This window comes from Mustela erminea, chromosome 8, assembly GCF_009829155.1.
Source record: "Mustela erminea isolate mMusErm1 chromosome 8, mMusErm1.Pri, whole genome shotgun sequence".
Lineage (NCBI taxonomy): Eukaryota > Metazoa > Chordata > Mammalia > Carnivora > Mustelidae > Mustela > Mustela erminea.
In genome coordinates, this window is record NC_045621.1 from 10,510,100 (window position 1) to 10,533,160 (window position 23,061).

At 42.7% G+C, this 23,061-nt stretch overlaps 1 long non-coding RNA gene across 1 annotated transcript in view; it reads right to left on the reverse strand.

The window, feature by feature from the left end:
* LOC116597400 overlaps positions 1-20,567 on the reverse strand; it is a 41,185-nt gene extending 20,618 nt beyond the window's left edge. Inside the window, exon 1 of the long non-coding RNA XR_004288586.1 lies at positions 20,299-20,567. This is a non-coding gene — a long non-coding RNA (uncharacterized LOC116597400). The remainder of the gene's footprint in view (positions 1-20,298) is intronic.
* Between the last annotated feature and the right edge of the window lie 2,494 nt (positions 20,568-23,061).

Here is a 23,061-nt window from a genome sequence, read left to right on the forward strand (position 1 = left end):
AAAGGCTTCCCACATCATTTTTAAATTTAACATAACTCTAATTTCAAATCAGAGACTGATATCATAAAAATGAAAACAATGAACCAATGTCATTTATAATAGAGGTAGAGTTCCTATGTTAAACTACAATATAAGAATACTAAAAGGAGTTATTCTAGGATTTAAAGGATGTGTTAAAATAAATCACAAACAAATAAACAAACAAAACACCACTTTCGTGCCAGGTTAGCAAAGGAGTATCCGATTTGTTAGTATTTCTGTCCCTTTCCTGCTTTTCCATGGTTATTAAAATATTTCCCTAGGCTGCATGGGAGCATCCGTGCTCCTGCCCCACTGTATTCTAATGTCATCTCCTTTCTCGTCCTTTGAGCTTTCTTTTTTTCTGGAGTTCTTTTTTATCAGTGACACACAACTGAAAAACTTTCAGCCCAGTTCAGATTAACAGCAGAAGCTTATTCAAGCAGGATGGTCCTTCCCTGCAGACGTTATGGGGCCCCAAAGCAAACCAGTCCTGGCTCAGTACCTTCTATCCTTAATATTCCACAGTAAGAGATGAGCAGAAACAAGCTGAAACACTGGAGGCAATGAAGGAGGTACCTGAGAGGACAGGTGTTTCCGTCGGGGTCCCAGCAACTCACAAATGCCGCATTTGCACTGGGTAACTGGAGGCGATATTGAGAACAGTGTACACAGGATGTACACCAGTTACAACTGCATGAGTGGGTTCAATGAAACGATCAAGGACTAAGTTAATACCACTGGTAGTAATAAGGCTCTGTACTTAAAGGGGTTAAGGAAAAGGAGTTAGATACTGTATTGGGTTAAATAGTGTCCCCTCCAAATTCATGGTCCGTCTACTGGAAATAGGGTCTTTGCAGATATAATCCAGTGAAGATGAGGTCATCGCACTAGGATTTGGATGGGGTCTACTTCAATGACCAGTGTCCTCAGAAGAAGAGGGAAATTTGGACCCAAACAACACGAAGGCAGCGTGAGGTCAAAGGCAGAGTTTGTAGCGATGCCTCTGTAGACCAAGGAATGCTGGCGACCATCAGAAGCTGGAAGAGGCCAGGAAGGGATCTAGCGAGTGTCACAGAGAGAGTGACCCCGGCAACGCTGTGACTTTTTACTTCTGGACTCCAGAACTGTATAAGAATAAGTTCTGTTGCTTTATGGCACCCAGTGTGTGGTACTTTGTTACAGCAACCTGAGCAAACGAGGAGAGATACCAAAGACAGCACGGAGGACAAACAGAATCCTCCAGATGGCAGAGGCGTGGTGACAATGAGAAATAGACAGTGTTGGCTGGAGTCTTCTTCAGCGTTAGTCGAGCCATCTGTCTCTCTCCTCCTGACTCTGAGAAACGCTGACCACTCAACTCAGGGTGACCCAGGACCTCCGGCTTCCTCGAAGGGTCTGTGCTCTGACCGTTCACCAGGCTGGGCAGTGGCTGGAGCGATGGGGTAGGAAATCAGTCCGGAGGGTGCTCCTACTTCTTCAAGGAAAAGAAGGAAGTGCCCCAGAATGCAGATGGTATGCTAGTGCTGGTAAAACAAACAAACAAAATCAACAAAACATGCTGTTCCGTAAGTGAAGGGAGAACATACCACAATGATGCTGTCTGATGGAAGAATTGTATTTGAAACATGAAAAGAAAACGGAAGCCTGGGACGTCGAGCCTGAAACAGTTAGGGTGCCCGACAGGGGTGTGCTTGGCGCCGCCCTGGCTGGCGGGCTGGCTGGCGGAGGGAATGAATGAATGAACGGACAAACGAAGGAAGGGCTTACATGAACTCTGCTCTCACCCAGTCTCGAACACTGATTCTGTGACAGATTCCTATGTAAAAAGAATTCACCTGGTTCTGTTTCCCTAATAAACGAGAGACTCTGGATCAGGCTTGCGAAGGAATTTTCTTCTCCTCTGGACTTAAAAAGAACCAGAAATTTTATTCTAGTCCAGAGCTAAAATGTCACAGAATACATTCTTTTATTCATTCAGACAATTTAACCTTTAAACTGTTTTAGTTGTTTAAATTATTTTACTTCCAAATTTTTACTTGAAAAAGGACCTTAAGTTCTTAGGGAACGTGGATATTGACTTTTCAAAAATTAATCACAATGGAGAAAGCTCATCACTTCTACTTGTTTGATTTACCAATTTCCATCAAAATGCTTTAGGAGTCCAGAACAGACACCTACTCCTGGCCTGACCTGTCTTTTGGGACCACTCAAGAGGACAGAAAAGTCTCCCTCAGGAAATACATTTCTTGGAAGAGCAACTTGTGGCACGCCCTCTGTGCCACTGTCACTGCAAGTCACCCCACTCTCATTGGCACACAGTAGGTGCCTGGCAAATAAGCATGAGTTGAGTCAGACTAATGTAATGCATGGATCTTCAGAGGAAGCTGCTTCCCTTTTACCACTGTCTCTGCTTTCAGCCTTTAAACTCAAAACTTAAAGGGCAAAACATATAAATATATGCAAAGCTACTTGTGTTTTCATTTTGCTAAAGGTATTTATATCATAAGGCATTTAGAGTCATCTGCAATGCTTTGTGAGACATTTAACTGGTACTGCCTTGGTTTCTCACTAATTAAAAATCAAGTTATTAGAATATAAATCTACTGGCAGCAGATTTAGGCAAGCGCAGCACAGACACAGTATAAAATACAGGGAGGGGTCGGTGTTAGGTTTTATGACTTTGACATGTTAAAAATGACTTCCTCGTTAAGAAAACATCTTGCCTCAAAGTGCATCAGCTAGTCTCAGGGGTCTCGGGACCCATCAAATAATTATTATGATGGCATGTTTTTAGTTTTTTAATTTTAATTTAATTTTATTTTATTTTGGTACAAAAATATATTCCATGTTTCTAAATGTCCATGGCTTAGCTAAAGGAAAAAAAAAAAAGAAAAGAAAGAAAAAGAAAAAATAAAAAAAGCTTTACCAACACAACTGTGTAAAAGTAGTGTGTGGTGAGCTGTCGGCTATATGCCTTGGATACAGACACAGATGAGCAATTAGCAGAGACACCCCCCGCCTCTCCTTCAAAGGAGGAAAGTACTGTGATCACTGGGGTGAGGTGCATGTTTCGTGGCCCTTGGAGTGAGCTGTGCAATGTGGCTTGCCAAGGAATGCTGTGTCACCAGTGGCTCCAAAAGCCCATTCACGGGCTCCTGGTACTCTCTGAGACACTAACATGAACTCGGCTAAAATCCAGGTTTATATTCATATTGAAATTTCTTTTCCAGTTCCATCCATGCCTATGCCCATAAGGGACCAAAATAAGCCAAAAATAAATCAGATCCAGAATAGCTACAGAGCAATTGCCAAAGGGTTTATAACTTTCCAAAGGTAACTTTATAGTGAGGCTCATCTCAGCCTAGGTCCTGGGGCAGTTGGGGGGATGACAGATTGCAGATCGTGGACATCAAAATACCCCCGTTCGGTGCTTTGTCTGTCTGTGTAGATGGAAGAACTACGTAGACCGATAGTGTTAGCAGGTAGCGTGTTAGAGGTTCTCGAGGGGTCATGCTCTTCAGAGTCATTCATTCAGCAGCGGTCATGTGTTTCCTGGCCATGTGTTGTGTTCTAGGGGCACCAGGAGGAGTGAGACTCCCTACCGATGACCAACTCTGTCAGAACATATCCCGTCAAGGCAGTGTGACTGACCCAATCCCGAGGCTGTTCAGGAGAGCATGACGATGCTGGGAAGAGCCTAGCTTACGCTTGGAAAGGGAACACTCAGGCTGCCTTCGAAAGGTAAGTGGGAAGTAGCAACCCAGAGGAGGACGGTCAAAGAAATCCTAGGCAGAAGATGAGCGGGCGCTGCGGTCGGGAGAGGGGAGAAAGCCCACTCTGCAGGAGAGAAGTGGGCAGTCATTCCGGCCGTGGCTGCAGGGGCCTCATGGAGAAGCGATGGCGGAGGAGGTCAGGAAAGAGGGGTGGGTGCAGGCATGGTCGTGCGTCTGAGAGAAAGCTTAGCGTCTCTCCTGGCAAGGAGATGACTGAGACTTCTTAAGTGACCAAAAACATAACCAGACACAAATTTTAGAGAAACTGCTCTTTCTATTTGTGGAGAATGGAGACGAGTGACCTCCTTGTCCATCCTTGCGCATCTTAACAAACGGGAAAATTGGCTACCGAATCTTCAAACCCCAATCCTAAGTGTCATTCTTTACTTCTCAATTGGGCTCAGTCCCCATATCCGAAATACCTACTCAATCCTTTTTCTTCGTTTCATTTTCCATCACCATCTTCCCTTACCTGGATCGTTGGAATAGTCTCCTAAGTCGCCTTTCTGGTTCAGGCTCTGCTCCCAGACAGCTTGCTCCCAGGACAGCAAGAGGGAACTAACCAAAAATTAGATTACATTTAATGATATTCTTCCCTGCTTAAAACTCTCCAGTACCGTCTTAAAGCTCCTAGAGTGAAATCCAGACTCCTTTCAGTAGCTGATGAAGTCATGTGATCTGCTACCAGCCCTACTCCCCATCTGAGCGGCTGTGACACTTTCACCTTTTCCATTCTCCGTTCATGCTGGCTTGTTCTCTATTTCAGTTTTTTGCCTCCGTCTATTTCTGGGAGACTCTCTACCCAGTTTCAGCTGGCTGGCTCCTTTTCATCTTTCAAAACTCAGCTAAATGCTACAAACTCAAAATGCCTTTCCTAAAAAAAGTATCCTCCCTTAATACCCTCCAGTCAGTAATAAAATAATTTCCTTTGTAGTACTTAAAACCATCTGCAGTGATCTAGTTTGTTTTCTTGGCTACTGTTTGTCTCTAAGCATTAGAATGAAAGCCCCTTGTCAGCAGAGATCTGGTCCTTATCCCCAGTGCCTAGGAAGCACCAGGTTCATTGTCGGTACTCAAGAAATATGTATGGATTAAATTAAGAAGTAAATGTGGCAAAAGCAACTTGGAGGGTTATGAAACAGTCCACATGGAAGACAGGAGGGTCTGGATTATGGCAGTAGGACTAAGGGTAGAGGGAAAGAAGGGGATGGGAGAGAGTTGTGGTGGATGGAACAGATAAAGCTGCGTGACCAGTTGGATATGGTGAGAAGGAGAACAAGAGGTACCCACTCAACCTGAGAATGAACCAGATGAACCAGACATAAAATGCCCTTTGGGCTCTACCAGTGTAAAGATTTGGAGCATTTCTGCTGCTAAATAAAAGTATAAACAGGCTGTGCTAGTGAATGAATGAAAGGATCATTCTAACAAAAGAGTTACTGAATTATTCATGTTACCTAGGAGAACTTACAAAATATGTATTAAAATTGCACTGAATGCTGGCTCTGTGTTGGGTAGTACAGGGGATATGGCAGAAGTAGAAGATGCTGCCCTTGCCCTTTTTTACTCAAGAATACAAAGTGAAGAATCATAAAGCCATGAGAGAGCAACGCAAGGGTGGCCCAGGTCACTAGTTTGGAAACCGAGTGATTCACCAGGGCTCCAGAAATCGCAGACCAGACCAGATAATAACACCTCAAAAGAACTTCTGGGGTAGAAAATATCATTCTGCTTTCACCTCAGATCTTTCTCTGGCCAAGAATGTTCCTAGATTAAGCAAGCTATCTTTTGGAGCTCCAAAAAAATGTTGGCACTTTGAGACTTAATTTAATAACATTCAAAGGGAGAAGAGTAGGAGTCTTTTTTTTTTTTTTTTTTTTTTTGTACAGCAAGTGGATTTAATATTTATATAAAAAGTTCCAGAGTGGCGCAGTTTGTGCCAATGCTCTCTTGTTAGCACAGGCCCAGTTTTGAACAGGACAGGTCAAGAAAAGAGGAATAGATGGAAATTGCTTTAGGAGAAATTGCCTCATAAGATGTTTATTCTCCTCTTTATCTTACTTAGTTTCTTCCTACAACACTGGAATCTCTCCCACCGTAAGTATGGTGGTACCACTATCTCTTAGAAGACAGCCCATAGCTCAGCCCAGATCTTTGCTCCACCGGGATTTGCTAGTTGATAGATGAGAGAAATCTAGGTCTTCAGCCCTAGGGAAGGCATAAGGAGGATTCTTGTTTGTTATCTGCATTTGTTTAAAATGCCTGGAGGTAGATTGAGAGAGGCAACACAATTTCTGAAGATCCCTCTGAAGTGGATGGATCTGAGTACAAAACTGTTTATTCTGTATCTTCACATCCACAGCCTGTGTTAATGCAACTGCTAACTGGAAAAATCTCTGGGTTCTTTAACGATGGAGTGGATTTGGATGAAGGCCCTCACAATGGTGCAGTCATGCCTCAGAACTTCCATATCATTCTTGCGTGTGCTACCTCATTTTTTTTTTTTTCTCCTAGCAAGCCTGTAGCAAGGTTGATCTACCAGTGATAGTGTCATTTTATAGATAAGACCTCTGGGGACTTTGCATGTCTCACAGGGAGTCATCATGAAGCTCGGGTTAGATCCTGACCCCTGGCCTCTCGGTTCCTCTCCCTTTCCATGCTAAATAACATGGGAAACATGATATGTACTATAATGATTTGTGGGTATCATCAGCTTACATTCAAAGAATGCACAGCCACTCCTAAGCCTCGATGCTCTTCTAATATCTGGAATCATAAAAGCATACCATAGCCTTACACTGACAGTCAGAATTATGAACACTTACTGTACTGATAAAAATTTATATTTACTCTGTGCACTTGGCAGTCTCAGCCATGAACACTTCTGTTACAGAGCAGTGCCAAAACACATAAAGTTTAAGGCTTGACCAAGCACTAAAGCAGAAGCTTTCACCCTTGAGAGTACTGAATAGGAGAATTAACTAAACACTTTCATGCTGTATCAAAAGCATCTCTCACCCTGCTAATTAAGATCAAATTGAAATAGTAAACACTTGCACCCATGTGTCTTCCATAGTTCGTAGGTATATTTCAAATCTGAACTTGATTAATTTCACAGTTCTTAGTGATGAAATCTTAGTGACAAAAAGGAACAAGTATCATTTAAAAACCTAGTATATAATTGATATTCAAAAGAATCACATCCATAAATCAAAAGCAGAGAAGAAAGAGTTCCACATGTCTGCAGTTTATACAGTACCAAATCCTTATGTGTGGTATCTCCTTTAATCCCAAAAACATCCCAATGAAGTTGGTATCATTGTCAGCATTTTCCAGATGAGAAAACAAAGGTTGAGGGGTATTAAGTAATTTCTGGAAAGTTGAACAAATATTTCTCCAATTCTGACTTCTGGAGAGTTGAACAAATATTTCTCCAATTCTTATTTCTCCAATTCTGATTACATAAATGATTTTTACTGTTGCCTGAGAAAACACACACAAGTTTGCTCTAAAATACCAAAAGACCTACCAGTGGTCACAAGGAAAGGCCTTGACCTTCAGGATAAAGACGCAGGAATAGGGCCCTCAAAGTAATGGGAAATCCAGAATTTGGTGGAATGAAGGTAGCAAGTAAGCAAAGGCAGTAAAGTCACTATTAACAGAAGTAGAAGCATCAGCGAGCAACCAATGAGGTTGAAGAAACCAACATTGAAACAGAGCAGGAAACTCTATACTCAGTTGGAAAATTTCACTCAAGTGGATGCGAATATTAAAACTCATGCTCTGCATCTGTGGATCTCAGACCCTCAGATTTAACATTCCCCCTTTACAACAGATAGTTTGTAAAATCCCCCATACCACCACCACCGAAAAAAAAAAAAGAAATCAGAGATAATATGAGAACTTTGAAAAATCAGTATAATGCCCTAGCTGTAGTAAGAGAATGAAATAAAGAACAATATAGAATTAAAGTCTTTTTGAATATGTAAATATCCAGTGATGCCTACTCTAGAAGACAAATCCCCACATTTCCAAACTGCCCCTGAGGGTAAGCCCCCTACGTCTTCCAGGTTAGATAGGTCCAGGGGCATTAGCATGGACTTTCATTAGATCTTGGTCTGAGCTAAAATGGGGAGGGACAGTGTTTAGGGCTTTCTGCCCCATCCCTTGATTTCCAAGGATGTTATTGATGCAGACATAAGGTTCAAGTGGAAAGCAGCGGGAGATGTTTTGAAGGTGGATTTCTCTAGTGGGAAAAGTCACACAGTTCAGAAGTTAAAGGGAGAGTGGCAAACGGACTCAAAGTTGCCCAACCCCTCATCTTTAGGGGAACATGGGAGATTTTTCTCAGAAGGCTGGAGGAGGAGGTCTCCACAGGGTCTCTCGGCATCCTTCCCCGCTGAAAGCAGCATATCTGGATTCAGGGGGCAGTTCAGCACCCTCATGATGCAAAGGGGCGTCTGTCCATGATCCCACTCTGGACCTCACCGTGAATCCCCTTCCGAACTGCACTATGTTTTTCCTTCACTGTAAAAAGCAGTTGTGATTAATCCTCCTTACGCTGAACAGTGTAAACAGTAAAGCAAACTACTTCCCCAACCGTTGCACACTCTTGATAATACGCTAAAGCATAGGATTTTGTAACTCTTAAATCACCTTCTCTTTGACGGCTCGGATATATATCTAACTGAAGCCTGTCAAATTCCTTCTCGAAGCTGGCACCATGTCAATGACCTCCTGGCAATGGTCTCCGAGGGGTGAAGTGTTCAATGGAAGGAAGTAGTTCCTTTTATTGGTTCTAAATTTACTAGCCTTTAGCTTCATTGAATTAAGTTATGGCACAGGGCGAACATTATAGTTAGAACTGACATTTATAAACTGCATTCCATCCATTAATCCTGAAATGCTATGCAAACTGATTAACAAAATTAAATGTACAGATGTGTGCTCCTTCAGGCTTCCTGACAACTCTCCAGATACTTACAGGTCTTTCGCGGTGTGAGGGGCGCACAGATTGCCCCCGTTGCGGCCATTCCAACCCCAACCTTCCCGGGGGCCAGAACAGGTCTTTAGATGCAGTGTCCTGTGAGCTTCTGATTCTTCCCCTGACTTGGGCAGAAGGAAGCATTTGGCACAGCATGGGGTGGCTGGCCAGGGGTTCTGTGGGTCTCCACAGTTCTCTACTTCACGTGCACCTCCTTTCTTCTTTTTTCTTTTCTTTTCTCTTCTTTTTTCTTTCCTTTTCTTTTCCTTTTTTCTTTTCTTTCCTCTCCCTTTTCCTTTTCTTTCCTTCTTTTTCCTTTCTCTTTTCTTCATTTCTTTCCCTCTCTCTTCCCTTTCGCCTCACCTTGCCTTCCTTCCTCCTTCCTTCCTCCATCCATTCACCCATCCCCCCTTCTTCTTTCCTTCCTCTTTCTTCCCTCTCTGAGAGGCAGTATGGTATGCAGGAATGGCCAACGAGGCCAGTGCAACGACCCATGTTTGTAACTAGGCTCTGACAGTCACACCCTGTGTCATCTCAGATGAATCACTTAACTACCCTTAAGTTTTGTCAGCTGTAAAATACTTGAGTTGCATGACTGCTCAAGTTCCTCCAGTGACTTTTTAAAGCTCTATACTTTTTTACTTTTTATACGACACTTTTTCTCAGATTGGGTGGCTTTTATTAAATATGCCTCTCACAAATTAACCCTGGTTTGGCTTTACTGCAAATAAAATCCTAAACTTAACAATATATGTGGGCACATGGTTGGCTCAGTCAGTTAAGCATCTGCCTTTAGCTCAGGTCAAGATCCAGGTCAAGATCTCAGGTCAAGATACGGGGCTCGATACCGGGATTGAGCCCCATAACAGGGTCCCTGCTCATCAGGGAGCCTGCTTCCTGCATATATATATATATATATATGTGTGTGTGTGTGTGTGTGTGTGTGTGTGTGTGTGTGTGTGTGTTCTACAACCAGGGAAGAATTGAAAGCCTTCCACTTATGTATCAATATGTGCAAAAGCAGGCAAGCTGCAAAGTTCCACTTGGGCTGTATAAATGAGAATGTGGACCAGGTTCGAGGATCTATAGAAGGATGTCAACCTCTCCACAATAATATATTGTGGTATAAAAAAAATTGTAGTACAGTTTGGGTTTTTTCCGCCTTTAGTGAGCTATAATTGGCATATGACACTGTGTAAGTTTAAGGGTTACAGTGTGGTTATTTGATACCCTTATGTATTGCAAAATATGATTTCATATTATGATTTCACTTATATCTTAACTTAGCTGATACTTGCATTAGGCCATATAATTACCATTTCTTTTTTGTGGTGAGAATATTTGAAGTCTACTCTCTTAACAATGTTCAATTACATAATACAATATTCTTAATTATAATCACTATACTTTATGTTAGTTCCCCAAACTTACTCGTCTTACAGCTGAAAGTTTGTAATCTGACCAGCGTCTCACCTTCCCTCCCCGCAACCCCAGCCCCAATCAGCACCATTTTAGTCTTTGTTTTTATGCGTTAGACTTTTTTAGATCCCACATGTGATACCATGCAGTATTTGTCTTTTCTCTGCCTGGCTTATTTTATTTAGCATAATGTACTCCAGGTTTATACATGTTGTTGCAAATAACAGAAGCTCTTTTCTTATGATTGAATAATATTCCACTTTTATAGCTACATATCTGTATCTCTATACATCTTCTTTATGTATTCGTCTGTTGATGGACACTTGGGTTGCTTCCATATCTTGGCTATTATAAATAATGCTGTAGTGAACATGGGAGTGCAGAATTCTCCCTGAGATCCTGTTTTTGTTTCCTTTGGACATATACCCAGAAGTAGGGTTGGTGGATCATATGGTAGTTCTATTTTTATTTTTTTGAAGAACTCGCATGCTGTTTTCCACAGTGACTGCATCAGTTTACCCTCCCACCAACGGGACACGAGGGTTCCCTTTCCTCCACATCCCTGCCAGCCCCTGATATCTTTTTGTTGACAGACATCCCACAGGCATGAGGTGATCTTTCATTCTGGCTTTGATTTCCGTTTCCCTGATGATTAGTGATGTTGATGAGCCTTTCATTCACCTGCTGGCCATTTGTAGATCTTCCCTGCAAAATGTCTATTTAGTTCCTCTGCCCATTTTTCAATTGGATTGGTTGGGGGTTTTGCTAATGAGCCATATGAGTTCTTTATATGTTTTGGATATTAACCCTTTATTAGAGAAGAATGTTCATTTTAGTTCTGACTCAAGGTGGTCAATTAGGTAGCAAGTTATTTGATGACAATCTTGGCAGAGAGTCAATGAAAAATGACTCTTTATTTATATTTATTTATTTATTTATTTATTTATTTATTTATTTTATTATGTTCAGTTAGCCAGCATATAGTCCTGTTATGCTCAGTGGGCCAGCATGTAGATGTAGTGTTCAGCGATTCATTAGCTGCATGTAACACCCAGTGCTCATCACAACATGCCCTCCCTAATACCCATCACCCAGTTAGACACACATAAGGGAGGAGGAGTTTTGTTCACCAGACAGAGAACACTGCTGGGCTCTGCCAGAGCCAATGAGCTAAATGATGAGTTACGCCATGCATCAGACCCCAGGTCCAAATGTCAGCAAGGCAAACACTAGTGGACAAAGAGCATTGCCCTCCTGACCATTGGAGGTATAAGATATCATGAGTGAAGTCCTTCAACTCTGTTGTTATAAAATTGGATAAGCTACACATAGACTCAGACTTTAGGAAGGAAACATTAGACAGGGGCTACCTGAGAGATTGCACATGTTTACATGAAAGTCTGATGTCTAAATTGACTATTTAAATAATTGGATCTGATCAGACTTTAAACCATATTTGACTTTTTTTTTTTTTTTTCCTGCTAACCAATATGTGGGAGTTTGGGATGGGGGTGGTGGTAATTGGCAGAGGACAACTAGATTAAATTTAGACAGAATTAAAAGTACTCTCCTTTCTCTAACAATCCAAATTGTAGAGTGAGTTAAATTTTGTGACTCCATTAAAAAATAAATGGGGAAAGGCAAGATAATCCTAGTATACAGTTCTCATGAAACATTCTCAGATGTCAGGGGAAAAAAGAGAAGGAAGACAGAACTTTGGTGGGTGGAAATGTGCAAATACACCATTAATTTTAGTGTAGGCTGAGTCCTAAAATCTAGAATAACAGCAATTATTATTTAAATTAATTCATTCATTTAGTTAATGTAGTTTTTAATGGCTACCATGTGTCAGGCACTATGTTAGGCCCTGGGGATGCAATAATGAGCAAAAGGCATGGTCCCTGCCTTCATGGAAATTAGAGTTTTGTGGGAGAGGCGGATAATAGCCAACGGTCACACAAATGAATGTGAAACTACCGCAGTGATAAAGTGCTTCAAAGGGCAACAGTGAACTCCGCAATAAAGAGCTATGAGAAGGCACAATGAAGAAGCTGCCTAGGGAAGGGAATAAGCTGTGAAGAGAGGGCAGGGCTAAACTCTTTAGGAGAGCCTTTAAGGCAGGGCTGGGGGTGATGAGCCCAGGGGCGTGGCCAGGGCAGAGGAAGCCTTGCACGCAGGGGGCGTGGCCTGGGCAGGAGGGGCCTGTGCTTAAGGGATCTGCTGCTGATGGAGAACAGCCACAGTGGGGAGGTGAGAGGGAGGTGGGAGGGAGGTGAGGGGGAGAGAGAAGAGAGGTGGGGGGATGGTTGGGGAGGGGTGAAGCTGGAGTGGGTCTCTCTGCAGGGAACTGGTTTTTATCCTAAGTGGAATATTAAGCCATGAAATGTTTTACAGGTGTGTTTGTGTATCTTGAGAAGACGTATGTATCCTTTCGACTTTTTTTTTTTTTTTTTTAAAAAGATTTTATTTATTTATTTGACAGAGAGAGATCACAAGTAGGCATAGAGGCAGGCAGAGAGAGAGAGAGAGGAGGCTCCCTGCTGAGCAGAGAGCCCGATGCAGGACTCGATCCCAAGACCCTGGGATCATGACCTAAGCCGAAGGCAGCGGCTTTAACCCACTGAGCCACCCAGGCGCCCCTATCCTTTCGACTTCTAAAACCAACTCCAACCGCACACATTTTGGTTTTAGCGACATGTTTACAGGTAAATTGTGTCTCTCTGAAGTTCTATGCTCATTACTATTAATTACGCAAAAACTGCCATCCAGCATCCCTGAGCAAGGAAGGCATTTATGAATTCTCTGAGAATGTATTTGTATATGGAATGCGTGCACCTCCCATCATGCGGTTATTTCTCCTGAAGTTTTAATGGTCATACTGATTTTATTGCAACCGACAGCTTTTCTGTTTAGTAACGGGCTTGAGCAAGAGCCTGGATCGCCAGTCTAGAGAATTCTGTAGGTTTCCTGAATATGTCACCCTTATTTAATTGGGCATATATTAAACACTGTTCTGTGTGTGTTGGTGGTGTTAGATTAAGAAGGAGACAAAGATCATTGAGCAATAACATAATCTCTTTCCCATCAATCTGAACCACATAGAAAAGCCTCACTTACATTTTGAGGAGTTCCATTGGCACTAAGCAATATGCATATCATTTATTACTAAAAATATTACTAAAGCTCTTTTAATTATGGTGATTTGAGGGGGGCAGGAAATTAACCCTTAAAGGCAACTTCAGTTCTAAACACTGTGTGTGTGGGAGTGTGTAATGTCCTTATTGCTTTACCTAAATTATAAAAAGAATACATATTTGTTAAGTTATTCACACATTACATAAAGGAATAAGCAAAACAAACCCCAAAATGTCCCCTCTAATGATGGGGCCCGGGAGAAGGAGAGGCACAGGCTAGGAATGCCGGCTGCTCATAGCAATTGTTATGGTTACCAAACCACAGTACTTCATTAATGTACCTTTTGACATGGATACATTAAAGTGATAACATCAAAAGAGCCAAATATAAGTTGCTTGGTCAAAAGGTTTTCCTTTAAGATAATGGAAAAATATATCCAATGATAAATTCTTTTCCTACTTTCTTAAAAAAGTGTTTTCCCTTCTGTTCTATTTCCTTTTTTTTTTTTTTAATGTTTTCTTTGTCATTTTATACTGTTCTGTCTTCCTCAAAATAGAAGACTTAGAAACCTAAAGCAGTTCTGTCCCTGGATCAATAATCTGAATGCTGGTTCCTGTTTTATAGGGGGTGAAGTTTTCTGATTTCTTCACTACCCAACTCAAGAAGTTTGGAGGGTTTGTTCTCCCCAAATTGGGTTTTAGAGGGCAAGCTCTACTTGGGGTAGCAGAGAAGACTGTACTCTGTGAGATACATAGACATCTCTCTACCACCTTCTTTATGTGGTCACTACACACCCACTACTGATTTTCTTCAACCATGGAAAAAAATTATGAGCCATTATACATGGCTAACCAAGTTTATCTGCTGTTGGTGGTGCCCGCGTCCCTATCAATTATATTTATTTCTTGGGCAACTTATGTGTCTTGCTTTGAATAGGAGGGAAAAAAATCTAAAAAATTGCAACAAATAAAAACTAAGCAGGTGTTTCGTTGTTTTATTTTGGTGTGATTTTAAATCTAGCAGACTACATATGCGGCTATATGCTGAGATTAATTATAACTCTTTTAAAGATACTTATTTGCAAATGTCAGCATAAATATAAAGGTCTCTAGTGGTTTTGATAGCAAATTAAATATGAAATAAGGGAAAGCGTTATGATCTATAGTACCATTAAGTTTTTTATTGTCCAGGTTAGGTAGGTACTCATGGACGGCAGTAATCTTAACCTCTTTCAAACAAATAAATGTAATTCTCTAATAATTATAACAAGGTAGCAGCATATCCAGGGCCAACCTTAGACAGAACAAGTACCCCCTTTCATCTCCATTTCAGACAGTTGTAATACTCCTGCCACATTCAGATGCCAGCCCTAACACAGAGTTTACTCTTGTCTTCTGTCAGGTTGTGGTAGGGAGAAGTTAAGCTGGCTGTGTCTTGGATTGGCCGTATCTTTCCTATGCCTCACCTTTCTGCTGGTACCAGATACTGCTGGCTCCCTGACCCTGGAGAGGGAAGCACATGACTCCGGCTAGCCACGCTCTCTGCTTCAGTTATCTACTCCTACATATCAAACCACTCTATAACTTACAGACTTGAAACATACTGCAAGTTCTGCATTTTGGTCTGGGGACAGCTTGTCTCTGCTCCAAGTCGTATAGATCGAGTTGACTGGGTCATCCATGCAGCAGCAGGAAGCTGGGAGCTTAACAAAGGATGAAAAATCACAAAATGGCTCTAGTCGCATACCTGGTGCTTTAGCTGGGATGGCTGGAGAGGCCAGTGTGCCGTGATTTTCCTCTAAATGCTAGCTTTCTCATTATTTGCTACTCTCCCAAGCTTCTTTACATGGTAGCGAGCTTCCAAGAAGGTGAAAGCAGAAAGTGCCAAACCTCTTCAGACGTAGACAAGCAGATGGCACAGCATCATTTTTGCAAGACACACTGTCACTGTAGGTTCAAGTGGATGGCAAATAGGTGTCTCTCCAGACGAGGGGGGTGCCATGGAGAGAGGAAGAGCGTGTTGGGAGCCATGTTTGTAAACACTCTGCCACGGTGTCTTTCCCTAGATAGCTGGCTGCCCTGCTCTTCCCACCCAGGGGGACACCTAACGTGAATTAGGCCAAAGTAGCTCCCTAGACTTCCAAACTGAAACTGAGATGGAGGAAATAGAGCAAAAAAGCAAAAAAACAAGAGCATACCTTTTTCCTCTCAGGTGATTGATCTGGAAGACCACTGTTCTAACGACCATCTCCGGTGCGTAGGAAAGCCCGTGACAGGAAAGGACAATTAACCCTGGGGACAGAGGTAGAGAGTAGGAGGGGGAGGAGAGGGAGGGAAGTAGAGGGAGAAAGAGAGAGAGAGAGAGAGAGAGAAGGAAGAGGGGAGGGTGGAAGAGAGAAATGGAGAAGGGGAGGGGCGAGAGAGAGGGGAAGTCAATGGATGAATGAGAAGTGAATTCCTGCATCTGGTGCCCCAGACCAGCTTATTTTGCTTAAATTAAACTGAAATAGGCTTTTGTTATTTTCAGTCCAGAGATTAAAAAAGAAAATTCTTCCACTCCTAAAGACATCATCTAGAAAAATTAGGCATAAGGCAAAATATGTGTTTTTAGAAAGGTGGGGAGGGGAAAGTAGGAATTAGGGGAAGTTTGAAAAGTATTAGTTCAAGTCAAGCCCCGTAAGAAAATCATTCTGTGGCTTTTTCATACTGATGTGACTTTTGCAAAGCAGAGTCCACCACTCTGAATTATACGTGCTTCTTTGCTCTCTAAAACTAAAGTGGAAAGATGGAAATGTTTAATGGTGCTCTCACAGACTCACTTAGCGTTTGGAACTTTTAACCACGTATACTTTGTTTTCAGATAAAGTTATTTATAAAGTATGCCCTCAAATGGGGTAAGAAAGAAAATCCACACACCAACACCGTATATTTGTCTGACACTCCAAAAATTAAAAGTGTTTCTAGTATTTTATAGACTTATTTTACTAAATAATACTCTAGGCACTCTTTTATAGTGAGGTGAATGATGGCTATGAGACAATAGAGAAAACATATATTGGTCTCTGTCCTGGTTCCTGGCACAGAGGTTCTAAAACCTTTGGAATTTCCTAAGTGATAAGAGTACAGGAGCATCTTTTGTTTTAACATTTGATCTTTATTTTGGGTTCCTATGCCTCTTGGAATGTCCTCAGTGATGAGAGCATCCTTTGTTCGAGGTGACTCTAGGTAGGCTCCTGGATGGGGACTGGTCACATCCATACGTAGTCCTTGAGGGGACCAGATCATTCCTAACTGAATCTATGCATGTGGCAAGAGAGGATACCTCCTGACGTAACCAGACATGTGTTCATTTTTAAATAAAACAAGAAGTCCGATAGTAACAAGTCCATATTGCTGAAACTAGTTTAGAATGTCATGAAGGACCCAGGTCATCATAGTGTATAGCATTTATCTTCGATTTTTGCAAGGTGGGTCTTCTCTTCTAGTACTGGGTTTGCATTCCATACAAGAAGAAAGGGAAAGAGGGAAGACATCGAAGATCATTATAATAATGGCCCTCAGTGTGCTGCACTGTGCTTTTCCTATGCCCCTTCAAGTATGACATCCCTCTTCCCATAAGAAGGTGAGAGTCCTTTTCTTGAGTCTGGACTGGACTTGTGATTTGCTTTTCACAAGGGAATGTGGAAGAAGTGACATTATATGAGTTCTAGAGCAAAGGGCTCAAGAGAACTTTCAGCCTCTTGTTCTAGTCCTTGAGAACTTTAAGAAACCATGCTGTAAAAAATCCAATAAAGTCTACCTAAGGATAGGAGGTCTCAAGAGATCTCAGGGTCTCAGCCAACAGCTAGCACCACCTTCCAGATGTGTGAGTGAAGCCCGTTTGGACCCTCCAGACCAGCCTTGCTCTCAGATAATTTCAGCTGCATGATGAACTCAGGAAAGACCAGGAGGAGAATTGCCCACATTGTCAAGGGACAGAACTATGAACACTAATAAAGTGTAAGTTATTGTTGGTTTGGGTCAGTGAGTTTTGGGGTGGCCTGTTTTGGGATGGCAACAGATAAATACTATCCTGGATTATGGAACCGTTCGTTCCTAAGTAAAAAAAAAACAAAAACAAAATCTGGGCCTTAATGAAGGTACATTCCCTGAGCCGTGGTAACTGAGAACATGTGCATGGCTGAATTTTGGAATTGCTATAGACCATCGATGGGAGGAGACACTGGAAGTTGGAAGATGGGTGAGTATATCTGCATAGCGGGGACATGCATCACCACGACCAGAGGACAGCTTTGCTAGGTTGTTATAAATGGTCACAAATGAACCAAACCTCCCTGAATCCACAGGTCGTCCTTCCCCCTACTTCTTGCCTCTGGGCCGCTTAGACCAAGGAATATGGCAGAAGTGCCAGTTCCAGATCCAAAGCTCAGGAGGCTTCGCAGATGCCACTTCGGCTCTCTTGCTTCCCTGAAACGCCAGCTTCGGAGTCTGGATAAGTCACCGTGAGGATGAGGGGCCCGATGGAGAGGGGAACTCTGGAGAATGAACAAGCTCAAGGGCGAAGAGAGAAGCTCAGCCAGGGCCCTTCCACCCCACGAGATGTCTTATACACCAAAGGCAAAGATGATGAAACTCTACCCAGTAAGTCTTCCCATATCTTAGCTGGAAGTAAGTGACACAGGTACCCTCAGGGGCCAGCCTGGAGAGAGGAAGTATTTGAATTTTTCAGTCTCAAGGGGAAAACACAAAGGATGGGGGAGCTAAGGATGTTTTCTGGGTAATCAGCCCCAAATACACACCACGCTGCTGTATCACCTGTGACTAAGAAAGTGAGTGCCTGTCACGTAATAGGTTTTCAACAGATGTGAGTAAGATTCAGTGTAAGCAGCTTCCAGCAGTCAGCTTGCCTCACAGGCATTTTTCAGAAGGACCTTGTAAGAACACAACCTCCAGCCACTGTCTACCACCCACGTCTCTTGCAGCAGAGTCTGAAAGATTTGTTGACCTTGTGGAGAGTGTATTATTTATATCACCTTTCCATGGGAAGGAGTGGGACATGTTCCTCCCACCCAGAGCTAAGTGAAAGGGACCATCGTTAAAGATTGGGGGTTCCCTCAAGGAGAGCCTGGTACCACATTCCCTGGTGAAATGCTTTCAGACTTGCAGACGTCCTGGGCCACTCCAGAACCACATGCACAGAGGGTAGGAGACACATGTGGCCCTAGCACTCCCAGCATGGAGAAGAAGGATGTTTGATACACATTTCTGTGCTTTAAAATACAGTGCATGAATAGAAAATTAGAGGTATAGTAAAAATAGAGGTAAAAATATATAGTAAAAATAGAGGTATAGAGGTCGGTTAAGTGTCTGCCTTCCACTGAGGTCATGATCTTGGGGTCCTGGGATCGAGCCCCATGAGCGGCTTCCTACTTCAGTGGAGAATCTGTTTCTCCCTCTCCCTCTGTTCTTCCCCACCCCCACCCCTGTGCTCACGTAAGCACGCTTTCTCTCATAAAATCTTTAAAAAAGAGAGAGAGGGAGAGACATCAGGGTGCAGAGTTCCCCAGGGGAGGCAGGTGAGAAGGCAAATGACTCCGCGTCTCAGTCCTCTACCTCTTTCAGGGAGCCCCAGAGCTTGAGGGGCCCAGGCTTTACCGGCAGCAGCGTGGCTGAAGAGGGGGCGGGTGTGGGCCTCCAGCACCAGGCAGAGCAGGGAGGAAGCTGTGTGAAGGCTGGGCACACCTGCAGATGGCAAAACGGGCCTGTCCTCTTAATGGAGCTGGGGAGAGAAATGCTCCGGAAGTGAAGGGAGAGAGCTCCGGGGTCTGGGTTTGAGAATGGAAAGCCGAAGGAGAAACAAGTCTCCAGAATGTGTAACATCGTGGTCTGTACCTGCTTCCACATGGTCCACCTCAGGCCCCAGTGTGAGTTGAATATAGCACTATGAGATTTAAGTTTTAAAATCACCAGGAATGAGTTTTATATGCTGACATGTATACTATTTTGATACACCAGAATTTTTTTTCTTTTTACTAGAACGGTTTTGTTTTATTTATTTTATTTTATTTTATTTTATTAACTTATTTAAGAGAGAGAGAGAGTGCACAACCAGGGAGAGGGGCAGAGGGAGAGGGAGAAGCAGGCTCCCCACTGAGCAAGGAGCCTGATTGGGGCTCGATCCCAGGACCCTGAACGACTGAGCCCCCCAGGCACTCTCCAGAATGGTTTTATATGCAAACCTTGGTTAGTCTTCACAGCAACCTTATGCAGTAAATATTATTAAATCCCTTTGACGGTTTAGGAAAGCGAGGTACAGAGAGGTGAGCGGAATGAACAGAGTGAGGTACCAAAGTTGAACTATAAGTTCACAATCATCATTGCCTGAATTCTTAAGTCCTGAACCACAGCGGTGTGTTCTGAGTTCTGCTCGTTGGTTTTGTTACTAATATTGCATTTGAACTTACTTGGCCTTTTTCTCACAAAAGATTTCATTTCACTTTCCACGTCATTCTCTAAAGCCTTGAGAGAGCTCTCATTTCTCTGACAGGGCAGGAGCCCACCGAGGCCACAAGTGGTGGCTGAGGCCACATTGGAACCCAAGATGCCAGACTCCTGAGGCTTCTTTATTCCAGTTTTGTCACAGTTTTGCCTCTTTTAGTTCTCCTTCTCAGCCAGTCATTTCTACCAGTCTTTGTTGCAAATAAGAGACGGGTTTGTGAGTACCAGCTCCGGTAGTCCCATGATTCCTGTAGTTCCCCTTTAGTTTTAACTTTTCAGACTCCTAAGACAAAGGCCAGTCTTCTTTCTGCAAGACTTTTAAGTAAACTTTTTCTTAGATCACCTATTTCACATAAAAATAGTCCTGAAGAAGCCTAGAAGGTCAGCTCACCTGGTCCCTGACTCCTTTCTGGACCATTCGAGAGACGGAAAAACTGAAGGCCAGGAAGGAGAATGACTGTACACTTACCTTTAGAAATACATTTCTGAAACACTTCTCACAGAGAGCCCGAGTGTAGCTTTTGATGTCCTTTCCCTGTATCCTGTCATCACCAAAACTCGGGAGTGGAAGAAGCCTAGAAGCAGGTAGAAAGTGCACAAACTGCTCATGTTTCATTTTGTTTCAAAGAGCATTTCATTGAAACGATTAAATCACTTTCCTAAAGAAATGACAGGATGCGTCATCTGTCGAGGAGGAAGTGTGTTTTGGTTGCCACTTCAGAACTTCTGTCAAGATTGTCCAAGGCATGTGTTCCGAGAGGAAGATGCACTTCCTAGGTCACCGAGCGTTTGCCGCCGAACATATGCTACCTCACAATGGCTTACACCCCGGCTTCTTATTGCACAGCGATCTGAATCTTTTATGGCTCTTCTGAATGGTAAGATAATTGATGATAGAACCCTGGAAGAAAGAACCGATGGCTTATTTTGTGGGTGGCATTTATCAGACTGCCAGTTAAATGCTTGTCACGGGGTAAAGGAACAATATTGATAGCCGTAGCAGGACACCCAGTACGAGTCCACGGGAGCAGGCCTGGGGATCCACACCTTCTAGAATGACTCGCTGCTCTTTCTTGTCAGCTGAAAGCCCGCAAGCGTTGACATTAGTAACCAAGATCAGGGTCGCCTCTCTCATTTCAAGTTTATTGGGAAAAGAAAGAATCGGTGTTTGTTTTACAGATCCGTTGGACTAAGTGCCTAGCTGAAAGAGTCATTTTGGGGAGGAGGCAGCATGTAAAAATTTTACAGCTTTGAGATATTTATGTGCAAAGTACAGGAGAGAACTATTCGCTAATCCCGTTAAAAGGGTTTTAAAGGGCTTCTCATCCAAGGTATTATCTCTTTGCCGGAAATGGGTTAATTCCCCTTTTCCGGGCTCCCATGGTGCTCTGGGCTCAACTCAGATTCAGACTCCAGCTCCCTTGTCCTTTGATTTTGCACGCCCTCCTCAAGAGGTGATGAACTCAACGGCTTCAGGAGCCAGGCCTGTCTTGTTATGTCTGTAACTGCCAAAGCCGCGCATTGGGCTCGACACAGTCGGAGTCCGTAAATATTCGATGATTCACTGATAGTTGCCTAAAAGGGAGTTTTCCAAGATACACAGGCAGCTCGTTGATATTTACCATGCGCCTTTGGTAAAATCTGCCTCAGCATCTTCCAACAGTCGAAAGTAGTTAAATTCTTTTTTAGTGCAGCCATAGTAATACTAAATCAAAGGCCTATTCAGTGGATGAAAAAAAAAAAAAATTGTTCCATTTCTTCAAAGAAGAGAATGCTGTGAGAACTCTAAATTCTTCTGCAATGATGAGCTTGGTGTTAGAACTAACGGGTAGGTAAATGAAACTGGAAACAGAAAACGGTGTTCCGTGACACCAGATGATGGACTTTTTCTTATTTTTTTAAAATCATCTGGCCTGGCGTTTTGACAATATTCATATATCATGACATATTCATGATATCAGACTAAAATATATATAACATATAAATATATATAATACATACATATAATAAAATCAGACTAAAACGGATTTTATTATAAAGCCTATACATATCTACAGAGTTGAGGACCCCGTTCTCTTATCTCTGGTTGTATTCATACTTCAATGGGCTACTTTCTGTTGATACTTTTGCAAACGTTGCGCTCTCTCTAGAAAGTTGGACGGTGACTCGAGTTTTTACTGCTCTTCAATGCCAGGCACATAAATAGGCTTAAAATTACAGTTTGCTTAAAGAACCTTTTAAAATAATCTATAGATAGAAGTAATCCGGTAATGATATCCTTAGACACAGCAGCGTGGCCACTCGCTCTGGCAGCCTTTAGATCACGTTCTGTGGGGCGAGGCTCTCATGAATGCCTAATATGGTCCTGAAAGCTGGGACTGTGGTGGGTTTAATAAGTCCCAGCCTTTTCACAGAAACCAGATTCAAAGACAGTGTCACGATTTCTGGAGCAGCAACTGAGAGTCACTTAATATTAGGGAGAACCGATTCCAGGGCACCGACTTCATTCCCTGAAATCAACTCACAATTTTTAGTTTGCTTATTCTTTCCCAGGCCACTCACCCTAAATTACAGAGCTTTCATTTCTCTGGCAACCGCTAAAAAAATGACATCAAACCAGGCAGCGGTCATTCAGCTTATACCTTCAGCGTGTTCTTACCAACTGTATTTGAAAAGGCGGCCCTGCGTCCCCAGTGCTGTAATGCTAAATCCTGAACCCTTGACTGTGACGGTTCGCATGATTTTCACTATCAAAGATGTTCACTCTTTCAAAGATGCAACATCACTTTCCAGATTTTTTAACATATCAGATATTGATGGTCTTGGCCTCACACCACGTGGCCCGTTATTCCACCAGGTTGAGCGATGAGGAAGAGGGATCTATGTTATTCATTATTTTAAAACCATTACAAAAGTGATGCTCACCAAAGGTAAACTGGCCTTTTAAATCATGAAAACATTAAAATTGTTCTACTGTTCAGCAATGTGTGTTGTTGAATACTCATATGTGCCAGAACTGCTCACTTATATTTGCAATAACTTCCTGAGATAGTACTACTCTAGTCTCTACCTTACAGATGGGGAAACTGGGGCCGAGAGAGGAAGTGTCACGCTTAAACGCCTACAAAGTGGCAAAGTGATCAGCATTTAAGCATAGCCAGTCTGATGTCAGGAATTAACTGCTCGGCTGCAGTTAATAGAGTGTGGATTATACCGACATCAGGGGAGACGC